The following is a 12,360-nucleotide window of genomic DNA, read 5'->3' as shown; positions in this document are numbered from 1 at the left end:
GCCGGCAGGTCTTCAGGTTGGTGAAAAAGACAAGGCTCATCACCTGTCGTAGGCAGTGAGGTGTTTCCTGTGCCCTCAATGACCATTTATACCCTGGTAGACGCCACCAAAATTCGACTGCTGGAGATCACAATTTCGTGTTGACACATTGAACAAACTTTGGATTTTCTTCACGTCACACGCAAGAGATCCAGGCAGTACACACACACTCAGAATCCGATACTACGTTTAAAGACATTGGAGCAATATAACAGAAACATTTATTGTTCGAATTAATTCCATTGTAAACATGAATCGTGTGAACTGAATTCAAACGCTGTGCTAAGCAACGATAATACGCTGCAATTCAAAGACATTCATATTACGACTCCTAAAGAAGATACACACCAAAAAGACTGTATACAAAGACTGATATGCAAAGAGCATTGTGCTCAGAAATATTTTTTGTAATATGTAAATTTCTTATTTTCTCATATATATGTATCTATGTAAATTTTCTATACTGCCACGCTCGCTTGCGGAGCGTGTCAGTAGAGGAGGCATTGTAATGGTACTTTGACTTCCGCGCCTCCGCCAATACAAAGATATAATTTACGATCGCGCACGCAGAAGAGCGCTGCGCCAGCGCCCAATTTTTATAAATAATTTTGTTCGTCTTTTTACTTTTGCGTAGGTTTTTTGTTTTGAACAACTAATTGATGTGACTCCATCTCTCTTGTCTTCATACGAAAGACGTGTATTTTCGGTGATGTGTTGAATGTGCTTTTGGGTGGAAATTAAAATTACATTACAAAGCGAGGTTGTTTCAATAGTGATCCGAGGTGGTTATCATCAAATTTGTAAACTGATCATGACAGTGGCAACTTGAAGAAGTTCTCAACAGACGGAGAAAAGTGAAAGACGGGTCGTCCTACAAGAGAAATTACGAGGACAGCCATGAAGACTACATTGTAATTAATAACGCGTATCTAACAAGATTATAAGGTAAATTTCAATTGGTTTCTGATGCTATTTCTGTACAGTCACTTTTTGTAGTGTTGCCGACCCGGTCTGCCATGCATGGTCAAATTACAGCACGATCTCAATCAATAATACGAAGTCCACCTTATCCGTAACTGAAACCACCAAAATTCCAAACCCAATCAGATTTTCTATTTTATATTTTTCACGGTAGAACCCCGAGGAGAAGGGAACACTACAGAGCCTGTGGCGGGGGGCAGAGAGGGGGAGGAATAGGGACTGTAAAGTACTGCTGGGAGTGTGCAGGGATGACGTGGACAGTAGAACAGCTAGATGCAGTCATGAGATGGAGGGCGGTGGGGAGATGGGGGGTAGCAGGAAAGGAGAGAAGTAAAAAGACTGGGTACGTTGGTGGAACAGAGGGCTACATAGTGCTGGAATGGGAACAGGGAAGGGGCTAGATGGGTAAGGACAATAACAAATGAAGATTGAGGCCAGGAGGGTTACAGCAACATATGATATATTGCTGGGACGTCATGGTCAAAAGAAGTGCGGACGGTACCCTGGGCCATGGGGTACACAGGAAGAAAACACACACCGACCTGTTTAAGACGGCCGCCTGCCCTCATGAGCCGAGTTCGTCAGCGCACCTGAAGATGGCGCCATGTCTGATCGCTGAACTATTGTGCCCGTTGGACACTATGGACCGGCAGCACATTCGTGGACTGTTTGAGCAATAATGAAATAATAAAATAATGAATAATGTTAGGGTCTTACTGGTTAGGGAGCCTGTTTCTTCAATAGGGATATTTTTTGAGAATGCACTCCACAAGCTAACAACATAAAAATAGCAGCTGGAAATGAGAGATTACTTACAAGTCATATAATGCTGCATCATGAGATCTATAGGTTACCTGAAACCTTCTGTTTGTGTTGTGAGGAATTGTGAGCTTAAAGTGGTAATACTGAAATGAAGAACAATAAGCTTGCTGATTAACTGATAACTGTGATGCTAGACTGATGTGAATATTCTGACAGGTCAACTATTTGTTAACATTTTGTAAGTTTGTGAGGATTTAATTTTCTGTTTGAATCCCCTCAATCTTGATCTGAATAGTAATTAAGTTTTGTGATGGTGACTATTCTTTTTTCATAATGTAATGATTAGTAAATCTATGCTACTGCACATCTTGAGTTTTTGGTATTTTGCAAATGGAAAAAAGACACACATCTTTCAAGTTTAACCAGTTTGAGAAAGTTATGACTTAGAGTAATGTTTTGGTAGTGTAAACTGCACTTGATTTTAAAAAAAATTTCTAGTCATGACCTTTTGTACTATAGTCAATTTTAGTGCTAATTATTGTAACGTTATGAGAACTATGTTATGTATCTACTTATGATGTAATGACTATCATTTGCCATAAGTGAAACATTTTTTTAGACTTAATCTAGAAGTAAGAGTGAGTGTACTAAAGTAGGGATTTTATCTCACTTTTTTTTCAAGTACTGTGGCAGAGGAGAGCCACCTCCAAGGGAACTAATTGCAGTGTATTTCCTTGCTAACTGCCACTTGGATCTGTTGAAGGCGTGGACAGATTGCTGAGAAAGTGTGTTACAGCTCATTAAAAGTGTTAAAGTGATTGCAAAACATACTAAACACTGAGCAAGTGAAATTTAGTTTTTTTTTTCTTTTTTGCTACCCATGAGGATTTATTTTGTTTAGCAAGACAGGACTTGTACCAAATGATATGTATCTTTATATGTAATCTTTGCTTACCCAAAAACGACCACTTCTGATGAAGATACATATTTTTTTCTTACAAGTATAACTTGTGGATATTTTGTGTATTTTTTCAATACACTGTATGTAAATATTCTGTATGGGGACTTTCCTATGGCCAGTTAGTGTAAGGATAAATTTGGGGGGGGGGGGGGGGGGGGGGGAAGTACTGCAGTTTTTGATAAGATTTCTTATGTTATATTTTTTGCATGTAGATTTTAAACCCAATTTCTGTCTCACTTGTGGTCATTAAATTGCACAGTTAGCCATTTGCCATATCTATCTGGTCAATGCAAAGAGGGGGTGATGTGTCGAAGCAAGCTGGGATATTTTTACTTCCCTTCTTGTTTTGCCAACTGTCGCCTTAAAATTCATTTTTTCACTTTCAACTGATTACCATTAACATTTGTGAACAGAATCTGCATTTTCATAAAAGAGAAAGATTGGCCCCCAGTTTCAAAGAATATAACACCAGATCTAATTTCATGCTTAGTTTTAGGGATGTAATTGATTTTCTAATTTATTTTGACTATTCCTAGTTAGTATCTTTTGCTATAGGGTGACATCAGTAATTGTTTCGTAACTTAAATTCTGTTGTTGACATATAAACAAATATAAATTCTGTAATAATTATAAATGTTTGGATGATGAAATGCTAGTAATCTTAAAGTATCTATTTGTCTCTAGTCTAAAACATGTTAGCAAAGCCAGCCCTTAATTAATTCCAAAGTAATTAACAGTTTTGTCAAAATTATTGTTTGTGTACTTATATTTGTTAATTTCATGATTTAAACAAATAATTTGGTCTAACTCTTGTAGTAGAAGAAACTGTTAAGAGGAACAAATTTTTTGCTGTATTCAGTTAATTTAATGAAGTAAGTTTTGATTGTAATTTCTGTAAATTAAACTTCGAACAGTGTGTAGTTTCAGTACCTATTATTGTGATATATAAGGGCTCGAATTTTGATCATGAGACAGTCAGTCCATGGCCGAGTTTCAGACGAGAAACCTGTGTTGCTTAGAACAACAACAATGCCTCAAATTAACTGTGAAATAAGAGTCACACAATTAGGCCATGTGTAAAAACAATGACAGTGTGTGCTCCATATGTACCTTTCTATTCTTCAAGAACTGTGAACACTGTGGTTAGGTTTTTACTGCTCATAGATGTTCAACAGGAAATTATTGTAGCAGTATGTGGAGGTTTGCCTGCACACTATTAATGAGGCTCATTGAAAGTTAAACAATAATGCACTGCCCATGTAACTGTGTATTATTAGGGGATTGTGAACAGTGAAATTTAAGTACTGTGAAAAGCAACTATGCACCTATTGGCTACATTATTTACAGTAGTCAGTGTTTGAATCTACAACCCATTTTTCAGCCAGTGTAGCAATGCAGTACGTCAACACTGAAGACAACAAATGATTAATTGAAATAAATAAAGCAGGCAGAACCACTACACTCTGAAGACCACCCCAGGAGAAATGAAGAAATACATGGGTGCCAACATAATTGTTGCACTTCTAGGTTTCCCAAGGCTGAGCATGCCTTGAGAACATACTACACGATATTCACTAATTTATGACAATATATCCAGGGACACATTTAAAACTCTGAGAAGCAATCTTAAAACTGTTGATGGTAATGGTGTTTCAAATGAGGAGAAAGGAAGTGACACATTTTGGGAAATTTGATTAATGTAAGAAAGAATTAGGAAAGCTTGCTGGAAAATATACGACCAACTGGTATTTCAGTTGATGAGCACGTACTACCATTTCATGGGCGTGTTACAATGAAACAATGCTCATGAAAAACCAAAGCAAGAACTTTGTTGCCGCCTCTGTCAGTGGTTTGCTTCTGGATTTTTTTCCTCTATGAGGGTGCAGGAAGTTATATAAAATCACAGGTGGTTTCTGTACAGCAAAACTTGATAGAGGAGGAAAAGTTGTTCTGAGATTAGCTGATTCACTATCAGAAAACATTTGTCTTTATATGGCTACGTATTTTACTTCCATTTCATTATTAGAGACATTACTGTCATAAAGGAAAATCATGGCTACTGCTATAATCATGGGGAACAAGATAACCAAATTTTGCAAGTTCAAAACAGATAATAATATAAAGTGAGAGGGTCGAGGTAGTGATGACCGCATAGTGAGAAAGGATGAAAAAGTTGCAACAACAAACTGGTTTGACAATAGGGCCATATATCTAGCATCCACAAACCAAGGTATTTTTCCAATTGGGAATTTCAGAAGACGGTCTAAAAAAGATGGTGCTTGCATTCATGTTTCTCAACCATGTGTTGTAAAATTATGTAACAGTAACATGGGAGGTGTAGACCTGCTGGGCAGAGTGATAAGCAAATATCTAATGAGAAACAGTAACGTCCGAGTAGTGACCCAATGCAGCATATGCTACGTACTATTGAAATTTATCAAGACGCCAAAGATTTTTGAATCTGCGTTTTTCTCATACATATTTAATCGGGCGAAACCAAGTCAATTGAAATTTTTTCATAAAATGTGGTCTTGGGTCTGAAGAGGTCGACACTTTAGGGTGCAAAAAGTGGAGAGAGTGACAGAGCTCAGAGAATTTTTTAATAAAGAAGACATAATTTAACTTACAATAATGAGCTACATTCACCGGCAAAATGTTTGAAAATGAAAAGGAGAACTGTACCATTGTGGAAATAGGTAGAGCCATGATAATCTGCCTTGTAATATTCCAAAGTATGTCTGGGTTACAATGATATATTTGACATAATTTTGAATAATGTTGGATCTTCTAATATACCTGCAGCGCCTTTGTGGAAACTGTGCTGTTGCAACGAAAATGTGATGAAATATTTACATAAGAAAATCTGTTTTCTATGCAACTTTCTAGTACAAGGAACGAATACGACTGAGTGAAAAGCTATGAAAGGAAATTTGATTGACTATGTAGAAGGAACTGTAAGTGGACAAAAGAAAACAGTAACTAGATCACAAGATGATTTTTAATAAGAAAAATCAGTATTTTAGAATGAAGGCATGCCTAGTCCAGTAATTGTAAATACTCTTTGTCAATAATTTTTCAGTCCGACAACTCACTCAAAAGGTGATCTGACCATTGCTGTTCAAAATGGTCATAGAATGACTGGAGAACATGCCATGGAAAATGAAATGACTGAATGGTAGCTATGTGACTAAATGACAACCAACTGCTAATGAGCTTTGAAGATATGTCGTTTCTGTAGGTTATAAAGACCCTCAAGAAGTTATGCAGTCAGAGCAAGGAAATTAATTAAATGACAATGTATCAAGAAACAACAGCACCACAAGACTGTTGGCTTATGTGTTACACAGTTTTCCTTGAGGGGAAATGACCCATCCCAAGTAAATAACTTGACAAAATGGAAGTGAATTCCGTAAGTTCTGGTAATACACCACAGGGGAACAAAAAAGTTTTCTGAGGCATATTGCAGAATATATTTAGGTATATATGATGATGAAGTACTTAGCCTATAAATTATTTTGTTTGAATAGACTCTGGTTCTCATTATAAATTGTTCTATAAAAATACAAGTTTTTTACTGACCTACCTTCAGTAATGTGCCTTTTTTTGAAGTAAGGTAGCTGTACTCTATATGACCTCGTGCCTTTGTCTCAGTAACTATGACAGGAATCGGACAGATGGCACCTCATGCGCATTCAGGAAACTACATTTACTATCTCTGCTTCTCACAGGGAGCACCATGACCATCAGCCATTTCACGGGTGGGCTTTTGTTTGCCATTCAGTCATCATCATTTTGTGCAGGTAAGCTTCTTGTGTTACTCTTTCATTACAGTTTTTCTAAAATAATAATACTGTGTCTGTTACTTCATGCAACTGTCCTATTTGGGCCTTTTCGTTACAAAAAATATGAGTTCTTGACGGAAGAACTGTGTTAATAACCCTGACCATTTCTGCTACATATGTGACAAATATTTTCAAGAAAAGTGACAGAATATAAATGATTTTGTAAAACAAAGCTATTGGGTATATTTTGGAAAACAATTTGGCCAAAAAGATAAAATGTTGGTTGCAGCACAAAGTTTGTAAGACTTGCGTAGGGTCGATTTGATATTGAAGTCATGGAGGATGAAAAGGTGCTTCCATTGCGACTACTGATGGCATGGACAGAACCAAGAAACCACCTCAATGACTGCTACTTTTGTGGTGTGAATGTAGAAGATATGAACTGATACAAAAAGTGCTCTTGGATTTATGCAAACATAAAATCTGCTAAGCCACCAATATTGCATAGTGAAAATTTGCCAATACCGGTATTTACTTCCTTATCTGATGATCACTGCGATGATGTTGAAATGTAAAGGCAGTCAGAGTAAAAGCAATAGTGAAAGTGAATTCAAAGAATGCAGTCCTACACTGCAAGGTCTTTCTTAGAGTGAGCTAGACGACTTGATTCAAGATTTAAATACACTTAAGAAACCAGCTGAGCTTCTTGCGCCAAGACTAAAAGAAAACCATTGTGTTCAGCCTGCTGTATCAATAACATCCTACTGAACTAGAGAGTGTGTCATTCTACCATATTTTAACAAGATGAATGATACTGTATATTTTAGGGATATTTATGGTTTTTAAAATTTAATGGGGCTTCCAGTATACCAATCAAAAGACTGACAACTTTTCCTAGGTAGATCAAACAAAAGTTTTAAATGCGTGTTACTGCATAACAGAAATAAATTAGTTTTGATCCCAAAACCTTATTCAACTACTCTTAAGGAAGAATATGAAACTGTTAAACTTTTTTAGAGACAATTTCATTTTATCAACATCAGTGGTCAGTGTGCGTAGATTTAAAACTCATGAATTTTTTATTGGGTTAGCAAAGCGGATATACTAAATATCCCTGTGTTTTGTCTGTGGGACAGTCGTGTGAAAAATGAACATTGGAGCAGGAAAAACTGGCTGCTGAGAATGAATATGGCCATAGGAAAAGAGAACATCGTTCATTAAACATTGGTCAGCCGTGGAAAAAATCATTCTTCCGTCACTCCATACTAAACTTGGGCTTATAAAAATTTTTGTTAAGACTTTAGATAGGAATGGCAATTGATTCAAATACATTTGTCAGTCATTTTATGGTCTCAGTATTGAAAAGTTAAAAGCAGGTGTTTTTGATGGGCCACAAATACTCTTACAAACATCGATGATTTCACACATGATGCAAGGTGAATTGGAAGCATGGACAAGGTTTGAACCAGTTTGTTTGTTTATTTTTTTTATTTTTAATCACAAAGCTGAAGAATATTCTGAAGCAATAGGAAAAAAAGCGGCAGAATTTCCAAAAATTAGGGGCTAATATCACGGTCAAATTGCATTTTTTTGCACATTCATTTAGATAAATTACCTGACAACTTGGGCAATTACAGGGGAATGGTTCCAACAGGACATCAAATTATGGAGGAAAGATATCAAGGCCATTAGGATCTCCATATGATGGTAGACTACTGCTGGAACTTGCAGAGAGACTGTCCGGATCAAAAACAGCGAAGAAAATCCCATATAAAACTTTTCTTGGTTCTTATTTTTTTTTATTAATAATTTACAGCACTGTCTTGAAGTTATCTGACGATTTCAAACAAAAAAAAGTGTTTAAAAAAAACATTCTCCTCTTTTTTTAAATTTAATTTCCAGTATAAATGGATTGCCTTTATTTCAAAAAGTAGAATGAATTCAACAAAACTATTATTATTTTCATTTTCAGCAGAGTAAAATTAAATGAAATTGATTAATAAACCCCATGCCACAGAGTCCGTGTTAGCCTGTGTAATCAATGTTAAACTGGTTATTAAGCCCTTTTTACAAAAATAAGTTGATGGTTATTACCACACGTTTCGTCTTGAGACAACATTATCAAGTGTTGATGCAACACTTGTTATAATGTCATAAAACCTGCTCTGATAAAGATATGTTCTGCTTTCTGAAAGGTGATTTGGAGGATTTACATGAAACTACTTCATGAATATTGTGATAGCTCTGACAAAGAACATTATTTGAAGAAACATCATTAGCATCTAGAGTAAACACCTCATTGTTGAGACAAAATATATACCGTATTTACTCGAATCTAAGCCGCACTCGAATCTAAGCCGAACCTGAAAAATGAGACTCGAAATAAAGGAAATAAATTTTCCCGAATCTAAGCCGCACCTGAAATTTCGAAATTCAAGGGGAGAGAGAAGTTATATGCCGCATCTCCAAATCGAAACAAAGTTGGTCCATTGTAATATGAGACACAATTTAGGTCGAATGAATGACGATACAGCCACAGTAGTTTGGTTCGAGTCGTAAGCTTAGCAGTTAAGCTTTACCAGGTCAGGCGCTCCGTCCGTATTTATACGGGTACCCTTCCTTTTCCACGTGTCTCGTCTTGTTTGAATTGATTGCTTATTTTTTCTTCAATCTGATAAGCGCAGTTTTCTTTGTTATAGGTGTTTACATCACTCAAAGCTGAAAATGCATTACTGTACTGTGTCATGCATTGTTTGTCGCATTCTGATAGTGCGTGTTTACGGCCTGTCGCCGCTCGCGGCATGGCTTGCTTTTGTGCGCGCTACTGCCGCTTACAATTTAAAAAAAAGGAAAAGAGAGGAATCGTCTCATTAGCGAAACAATGGCAAGAAACTGCTATTTGTTGTTACTTACACTGCTGCTTTCTTTGATAATGATCAACAAACACCAAATAATAGACTGCGTATGACAGAAGATGTTCTGAACGAGAGTTTAGCGAAAATTTTTCTCCGTTTGAAAATCTTTGCAGGCACCTCTTTAGTACATTACATTCAACACAGAAATTAGAGTCATCGTAGATTTAAAAATCTAGTCAATTGCCGTGCTTCATTTCTGACTGTACCACTATTAAGCATAAGAATAATACGAATATAAACATGACATGATATGTATATTCCTCCGCGTTTGCTGTTGTCTCACTCTAGTTTCGTAGTTTATTAGGCAGACAGGACTTAAATGAGATAGCAGCCAACATGAAACAATACACGGCAAAATGTTTATATTCGTATTATTCTTATGGTGACGAGAATACTGCATGTGATTCACAATTTGTAAAAGTTCCTATTAGCAACCAACTCGTCTCACAGATAGGAAAAAAATTCAGAACGTAGAGTTGGCCATATTGACAAACATCCCAAACAGTCTTGCCTGTCGGATTTTCGTAGTACGTTGAAATTCTGCTACATTCGAAGATGAACAATACGGAATTTGTATTTACTTTGTTGGATAATGTATGAAAATGCAGGGGTCGAAACTCGGGGCGGAGAAAAAAGCTCGTCTTCCATCTTTTTTTTTTAAATTTGTTTCCTGACGCAGAGGTTTCGGCGCCAGTATTTATCTTTGTGCCTACAAAGCATGCCTGTGTGGCGCTACATATATTCGACCGCAGAAGTAAGCTGTGGCGGCACCACCAACATTTTTCAGAACTTCCCCTTGCTTTGCACTCGATTCTAAGCCGCAGGCGGTTTTTTTGGATTACAAAAACCGGAAAAAAAGTGCGGCTTAGATTCGAGTAAATACGGTAGCACCTACATAAATGATGATTGATTTCAGACATGAGGCAGACCCCTGACTTTTTGTGAAGCACAAGGATTCCACCAAAGTTGCCGAAATTTATCATGTTGTTGAGGGTTCCATGATAAGTAATTGTGAGTATTAGCTTTAAGTTTTTTGTTAAGTGATTAGCTGGCTTAAGTGAAAAAGACAGCTAGCCTCACTTCGAAGTATTCAGCACAGCTGTGCATTTGCAGCATTCACTGAGATGATTGAGCTCAGCTGCTTATTCTTCAACCTGAACTATAGGGTGGAGACTTGTAGAATTGACCTGGACATATCAGCTGTGTACTACTCTCCAGAAGTGGTTGCTCAGAAAAAGGGGAAGGCATCATATATTAAGTTGCATTTGCACAACGGTAGAGAGTTGACTGATTCCCAGACCAGAAATACAGTAAAGTTACAGCAATACATGGAAAGAACACCAGAAAAATAGATTTGGTGCCTCCAGGTGGTTGTATGTTTATAACAGCAACAAGGAACATTAGGTTTAGTGAACTAATACTGCGAACTAATACAGAAATGAGGAGCTGGAGATGACAGACTTTGATTAAAAACTGAATATTTCTATCGCCAACAAATTTTATAATACTGTTGCTTAGAATAAACCTAAGGTCTGGCAACAGAAACGCATTAGTGATACTGGTATGTAATACTCAGCATCAGACGAACAGATAGAAGAAGCTGACGTTCTTAAATTCTTGCGGTTACAGCTCGATAGTACATTCAACTTCGAGGAGCATATCACAAAACTGCTGAAGTAGCCTAAACAATCTCTATTTGCAATGCCAATGTTATCAGACATAGGTGACAAAAGTAAAAAAGCCAGTGTAGTTTTCTATCACAAGGAATTATATTTTGTGGTAACTCATCACCCACGCCGGTTCAAAAATGAGTAATAAGAATAATTTATGGTATGAACTCTAGAACATCATGGACTGATCTACTTAGGGAACTATGGATACTAATTATTGCTTCCCACTATCTCTATTCTTTAATGAAATTTGACATTATGAATGTATCTCTTTCAGGCTAACAGCTCAGTTCACGTAACCAGTACCAGAAATAACAATAATCTTCACAAAGATTTAGTCACTTTGGTCCAGAAAGATGTCCACTACTCAGGGAGATATTTTCAATAACTTGCCCGCAGCTGTAAGAAAAATTAACTACTAATAAAGTTCAGCTTAACAGGAGCCTAAAGCATATATCTGTGGTCAACTGTTACTCCACCAATGAATTTCTTAGCAGGACTAACTGATATTTATATGTTACTAATAATATTTAATAATGCAAGTATTATATACCCTCCGACTTCTATACAAATTCAGTGCAGTAATGTGATTATTGTAAATAAGTGCCGCAAAATGATTTTTCCATGTCATAATTCATGACTACAACACCCTACGAATTATCGTAAGCAGCTTACTGTACTGAACATTTGTGTTTTGCGATAAGCTATTTATCGCCTTGTAAATAATATATGTTTACCTTTTTTTACTTATTCCACACGGAATACTTTTTATCTGTCAATCTCTACTGTGCAATCTTGTTTTTCTGACATTTTTTAAAAATCCTGGAGTGTTTTCTCACTACAGATCGACTGGAAGAAAAAGTACATCTAATCTAATTTGCCCTTCTTACAAACACGACCGGTCTTCTCTCTACCCCAGCAGTGCTAGACTATTCACTGAATGGGCGATTCTCAGTATAGATCCACTGCAATTTGAAATAAATTCGGTAGAAATTCCACTAGGATCCAATGCCTTGGTTCAGTGACTGGCTCAACTGTTTCACAATAATGGAAGTTATTCGTTTTTTACTGCAAGATTTTGTTACTGTCAGTTTAAACACCAAACCAGGTGTGTGTGTGTGTGTGTGTGTGTGTGTGTGTGTGTGTGTGTGTGTGTGTGTGTGTGTGTGTGTGTGAGAGAGAGAGAGAGAGAGAGAGAGAGAGAGAGAGAGAGAGAGAGAGAGGGGGGGGGGGGGGGGGAATCGGTGTGA

The 12,360-nt window shown here is 36.9% G+C and overlaps 1 protein-coding gene across 1 annotated transcript in view; it reads right to left on the bottom strand.

Moving 5' to 3' along the window:
- LOC126188407 (hamartin) overlaps positions 1-12,360 on the bottom strand; it is a 281,221-nt gene that overhangs the window by 26,685 nt on the left and 242,176 nt on the right. The gene's annotated exons all lie outside the window — the stretch shown is intronic.

Source organism: Schistocerca cancellata, chromosome 5 (assembly GCF_023864275.1).
Source record: "Schistocerca cancellata isolate TAMUIC-IGC-003103 chromosome 5, iqSchCanc2.1, whole genome shotgun sequence".
In the NCBI taxonomy this organism is placed as follows: Eukaryota; Metazoa; Arthropoda; class Insecta; order Orthoptera; family Acrididae; genus Schistocerca; species Schistocerca cancellata.
Note: the sequence above shows the minus strand (reverse complement) of the source record. Positions and strands in the feature narration are given on the sequence as shown.